Source organism: Vollenhovia emeryi, unplaced genomic scaffold (assembly GCF_000949405.1).
Source record: "Vollenhovia emeryi isolate VEMERY1.0 unplaced genomic scaffold, V.emery_V1.0 DF939894.1, whole genome shotgun sequence".
Lineage (NCBI taxonomy): Eukaryota > Metazoa > Arthropoda > Insecta > Hymenoptera > Formicidae > Vollenhovia > Vollenhovia emeryi.
Window position 1 is genome coordinate 1 of NW_011966472.1, and position 6,421 is coordinate 6,421.

Consider the following 6,421-nt stretch of genomic DNA (forward strand, 5'->3'; position numbering starts at 1 on the left):
AAACCGGGTCAGAATCGGGTTGGGGTTTGGTGTTTCCACCGCAAAAACGCTCACCCCAACCCGATTCTGACCCGACTCTAGCCCGACTCTGACCCTCGGGGTGGAAACGTAGTCGTATGTAAACATCGCGTACGGGATCCATTCGTCCCCCAATCACTTTGATCCTCGTCTACGTCGTGTCGCAAGTACTCTGCGATAGTGCGATGCGATCTTTCCAAAGCTCCGTTGCTTTCTGGGTGGTAAGCCGTCGTTTGGATCTTTTTTATTTTTAATAATGTGCACGTACTCTTGAATACGTCGCTTAGGAAATTGGTACCTCGATCGGTCGATACCTTTTCGGGTATGCCGTGGATTCTAGGAATATTCTTGTTACGAACATTTTTGCGACCGTGACTGCTTCCTGATTCGGTATGGGGATTGCCTTACTAAATTTCGTTAGACCGTCTTGGAACGTCGGTACAAGTATATTTCTTTCCCTGTGTAGTCGTTGTCAATGGTCCTACTATATCTAAGGCACATTTTTTCGAATGGCCTATCTGGCGTGTCTGTTATCACCAGTGGTACCTTTGTTCTTCGTGACAATTTATTTTTTTCTGACACTTTTCGCATTTTGAAATGTGCTCTTCCACATCCTTCGTTAACCCTTTCCAATTATGAGTCAACCGAATTCTTCGTATTGTGCGTTCCTCTCCTCGATGTCCTCCCACAGGCGCATCATGGTATTCGTACAGTATTTTCTTCCTTTCCTCTTCTGAATAGTCGCGTTCCGTCGTTGTGTCTGTTTCTTCGACGGTGTGTTTACGTGTCGGCAACGTGTCGACTGAGCGCGTCAGCATTTTTGTTTATCTCACCTGCCTTGTGTACGATTACGTAGTCGTACTCCTCTAATTTTAATCGCCACCTTATTAGGCGCGATTTCTTCGGTCTCGCTTTGGGCGACTTCCTTTATACTCGCGGCATCGGCATCTCTATCGCCGCGTCTGTAGTATTTAAAATGCTTGCTGCGCATATAAAATTTTTTGGTTCCACCAGGCAATTTGACCTATGAATACCCCTGGTCGTGTGGTCCTCGGCTTGTATTGTGCCGATCATATTCTTATCAGTAGCCACTTGTACGATCGTTTCACTTCGTGGGTTTAGTGCTATTTTACAGTATGGGTACAGTTTTAAGACTCGCTGTCCTATTGTTACCTGTTTTCTTCCGTAGTCGCACTTAGCCTTTTGCTTCTTTACAAAATCGACTCCAATGATTCCATCATATTCCATTGGGGGGAAGTCATCCTTCGCGACATACATGGCGTGTTTTATTCGTGCTTCTTTCAGCTTTATCGTCGCGTTGATTTCTCCTAAGGTCTTTACCTCGTGACCTGTTATGCCTGTTAACGTTACTTAGTTTTCTTCGATGAGAGTTTCGCCCTTTAAGTGTTTCACTTTAATTAGTGATATCTAGCGGCACCTGTGTCAAATAGCATGCTCACTTTTCCTCGCTTCGTTTCCTGAATGGGCAGGTTAATCAAATCTAAGCCCGTGTTACGTCTCGGTGTATCTTTCGCGTGTGCAACCTGATACTTGAATTTAAAACGGTCGGAAGCGAGGAAGCGCGTCCGGTTCGAGATTTAATGTTTTCACCCCAAGGTTTAAAAATTGAAAACCGAAAGCAAACGCGCGCCGTCGCTTCTGAACGTTTAACTTTTTAATATTTATAATTTTACACCTCTCTTCGCGTTCGCGACGCTCGGCGACGCGAGATACCCGAGCGGTAGCGAAAACGAGGCACAAACTGGGTCGATTCGCTAACTCGGCGGCGCTGATATAGACACAAAATCACACGCGTCCCGGTAACGCCGCTGTCCCCGCTGCCGTTCTCGTTAAAAGAGAGGTGCGCGACGACGAATACATTGATTTAAAACGGTCGTAAGCGAGGAAGCGCGTCCCGTTCGAGATTTCGTATTTTCACCCGGTGTAAAAATTCAAAAACCGAAAGTGGACGCGCGCCGTCGCTTCCGACGCCTTTTTTTCGAGAGAGGGGAAAACGCATTTACGCGTACCGTCAGGCCGGTCCTGGACGGTTATGCCGGACTCACCCGTGAAGCGGGAATACTCGGCTAAAAAACCCTCTCTTTAGGACCATCCTCCGCATTCGAGGCAGTGTTCCCAGCCGTGAACGTTAGCACGGACGGTGCCGCGGCGGTGGGGATGGAGTGGGGATAGTCGGTCTGCGCGCGCACGCTCGCACACAAGCAACACGTCGTAAAAACGTGTGCTCGACGCTTGGCTACGACGTGTTGCTTGTGTGCGAGCGTGCGCGCGCAGACCGACTATCCTCACTCCATCCCCACCGCCACGGCACCGTCCGTGCTAACGTTCACGGCTGGGAACACTGATTCGAGGGGGAAACCGCCGAGGGCATTGTGGTGTACAGATTTGCGGCATTACTGGGCGTTACTAGGCAATTTTTGGGCATTACTTGGAGCATTAGGTCTCGCTGGGGCATTATAAAGATAAAATAAGATAAAACGAGATAAAATAAGATAGTACAAGATAAATGAGATAATAAGATAAACTAATGGCCCATTGGGCATCAGTGGGCATTGGTGCACAAGATTTTGGTCAGCGGTTTCCCCCTCCACCGCATTACAGGCGAACACTCCCGGTATCACCTATCGAAGGCATTCTTCAGGAGTCACTTCTCTCCCTTCAATTTTTTATTATATTTAATTTTACACCTCTTTTCGCGTTTGCGACGCTTCGCGACGCGAGATACACGAGCGGTAGCGAAAACGAGGCACAAAATAAGTCGATTCGCTAAGTTTGCGGCTGATATCGACATAAAATCACACGTATTTCGGTAACGCCGCTGTCCCCGCTACCGTTCTCGTTAAAAGAGGTGCGCGACGACGGATACTCGAATTTAAAACGGTCGGAGGCGAGGAGGAACGTCTGGTTCGAGATTTTGTATTTCGACCCGAAGGTGAAAAAATGAAAAATCGAAGCGGACGCGTGCCGTCGCTTCCGACGGTTCAAACGTTTAATTTACACAATTGTACACGTATTTGCACGTTTGCAACGCTTCGCGGCGCGAGATGCTCGAGCATTGCTGAAAAGAAGGCAAAAAAGGGGTCGATTCGCTAAGCTTGCGGCTTATTTCGACACAAAATCGCATATATCTCGGTAGAGCGACCGTCCCCGCCGCCGTTCTCGTTAAGAGAGGTGCGCGACGACGGATACTCGAATTTAAAACGATCGGAGGCGAGGAGGAACGTCTGGTTCGAGATTTCGTATTTCGACCCGAAGGTGAAAAAATGAGAAATCGAAGCGGACGCGTGCCGTCGCTTCCGACGGTTCAAATGTTTAATTTACACAATTGTACACACGTTTTCACGTTCGCGACGCTCGGCGACGCGAGATACCCGAGCGGTAGCGAAAACGAGGCACAAACTGGGGTCGATTCGCTAACTTAGCGGCTGACGTAGACACAAAATCACACGCGTCTCGGTAACGCCGCTGTCCCCGCTGCCGTTCTCGTTAAAAGAGAGGTGCGCGACGACGAATACATTGATTTAAAACGGTCGAAAGCGAGGAAGCGCGTCCCGTTCGAGATTTCACGTTTCGACCCGAAGGTCTAAAAAGTGTAAACCGAAAGCGGACGGGCTCTGTCGCTTCTGAACGTTTAACTTTTTAATTTACACAATTTTACACCTATGCGCGCGGCCCGACGCGTACTCCAAGGTGCGTGCCTAACTCGACACGGGTGCACCGTCCGACGTCGGCGGAACGCGCGGTACACGTCGCGGAAGGATCCAACGTGGAACGGCATTCGGGAACCACCCCGCCAGGAAACACCCCGATGGATGGCTTCTGTCTACACGCTAGAAGGGGGAGAAGAAGATTCCGTTAGAACGCGAGACAACTACCACGCGCTAACGTAGCGTAGCGAGAACGTCGCGTTAATCGTACACTGCTGCGACTGTGAAAAATAACGAGCCACCGAGAGGAGCGTATACCAACCTGTGTGCACTTGCACTTACCGACGCCGCGGACCAAGGGGAGCCCCGCTACCACCCGGAGGAGGAGGAGGAAGAGGAGGAGGAGGAGGACGACGGAATCTCTCACCAGGAGCTTCGAAGAAGCGGCAGCGGGATCGCCCAGCGTCACCCAGCAGCAGCAGCGGCGAACGAAGCGGCTACGCCGATCCGACGGCGCGGAGCACGGAGCACCGAGCCACGCGCACGTCGCGTCGTCCATCCAGGGAGCACGAAGGCCGCGCGGGGGGTGAGAGTAAGACACACTCGCGCAAACAGCACCACCACCACCGGGCGCAACCGGAGCACCCGGAAAACTAGGTTAGGTCCACCGGGTCAGCCGGTGGCAACGGCGCGGGCCCACGGCAGGCCCGCGGATGCAGCGGACACACACACACACACGAACCGCCGTTAATTACACCGGGGCGAACAACAATCCGCGCACGGAACACTCATACGAGGTACCGCGGAGAGCACGTCGGGGAAGCCCCTCCGTGTGACACCGCGACGACAAAGTCGAGACGGAGCGGAGCGGAGACAGCGAGTAAAGGCGCGTCCACGCACGTAGGGCGCATCCGCACCGTCGGTCAGAGACGGCGTAAGCGCGATTGGCCCCCTCCGTGACGCCACGGCATTGGCCAGCTACTCCTGGCGCACGAAATGGCGGCCAATATCTCAAAATGGCCGAAGGAAGATCATCAGCCATCTCACCACGCGCGATACTCATCGGCGAACCGGGAACGAACCAACTCGTGTCGGAGCGTGCGCGTCGGAAAAGATGCCCGCCGAATACAACAGTGTCCAAGGACGGGGCAAACGCGTGCGCGCGACAGTCCTCGAAACGACGAGTCAAGTTACAGAGCGTAATCCTGTAGCGATAAAATAGCTTCTGAACGTTTAACTTTTTAATTTACATAATTTTACACCACCTTTAACGTTCGCGACGCTTCGCGACGCGAGATACACGAGCGGTAGAGAAAACGAGGCACAAAATAGGTAGATTCGCTAAGTTTGTGGCTGATATCGACATAAAATCACACGTATCTCGGTAACGCCGCTATCCCCGATGCCGTTCTCGTTAACAGAGGTGTGCGACGACGGATACTCGAATTTAAAACGGTCGGAAGCGAGGAAGCGCGTCCCGTTCGAGATTTCATGTTTTCCCCCGGCGTAAAAATCGAAAACCGAAAGCAGACGCGCGCCGTCGCTTCTGAGCGTTTAACTTTTTAATTTACACAATTGTACACCTATTTGCACGTTTGCAACGCTTCGCCACGCGAGATGCTCGAGCATTATCGAAAAGAAGGCAAAAAAGGGGTCGATTTGCTAAGTTTACGGCTTATTTCGACGCAAAATCGCATATATATTTTTACAATATGACTCAGCCAGCGTGTTAATATTCATCCGGTTGGAAAGACGAGAAATTAGGTATAATGTTCAATAGAGAAGATTTTATATGAAACGATGTTAGCTTGATTTAGCTGTGAAACAAAATAAAAGATAATAAATTTTAGTAATTAAAGAGCAACGCTATTTGTGTGTCAACTATATTCTGTAAAGCAGACAATATTCATGTGTTATAATTTCTCTAAAGGAAACAACATTTAAAGGAAAGAACATTCATGTCTTATAATTTCGATAAAGGAAAGAACATTAATGTATTATAATTTCTATCGAGGAAAGAACATTCGTGTTTTTTAACTTTTCTGTTGAGCACAGAATATTCGTGTGTATTTATTATTCTGTCGAGCAGACAATATTCGCGTGTGATAATTTCTCTAAAGGAAACAACATTCATGTATTTCACCTTTTGTGTAAAGCAGAGAATATTCATGCGTTATAATTTTTCTTAAGGAAAGAACATTCATGTATTTCAACTTTTTTGTTAAGCACAGAATAATCGTGTGTTTTTTATTATGTAAAGCAGAGAATATTCACGTGTTATAATTTATATTCAGGAGACAACATTTATGTATTTAACTTTTCTGTCAAACAGAGAATGTACCTATGACATGTTATAAATGACGTTAGAACCCACGTGGAGTCACAGTTGGCTGAAAATGATGCAATGACTATGTGCGAAGCAGAGAATACTCGTGTGCGAGACTTGTAATTTACACTTGTAATTATCAATTTGCTATTGAAAAGAAACCCACGTGGAATCACAATTGGTAGCACTGAGTAAAGGGTGAATGATGTAACGAGAGTGGCTGTTCTTGGTTCACGCGACTCTCCGAGGAGAGTTTTGCGTTTAAGCCCCGCCACCGCGTCAAGGTGACAGCCACGTCGACAGGGAGGAAGGGTAGGAAGTCACGATGGATGGATGGATGGATGGATGGATGGATGGAAGGAAGACAACGTGAATAATTCAATAAACATAAAACTCGTGTCTGAATATA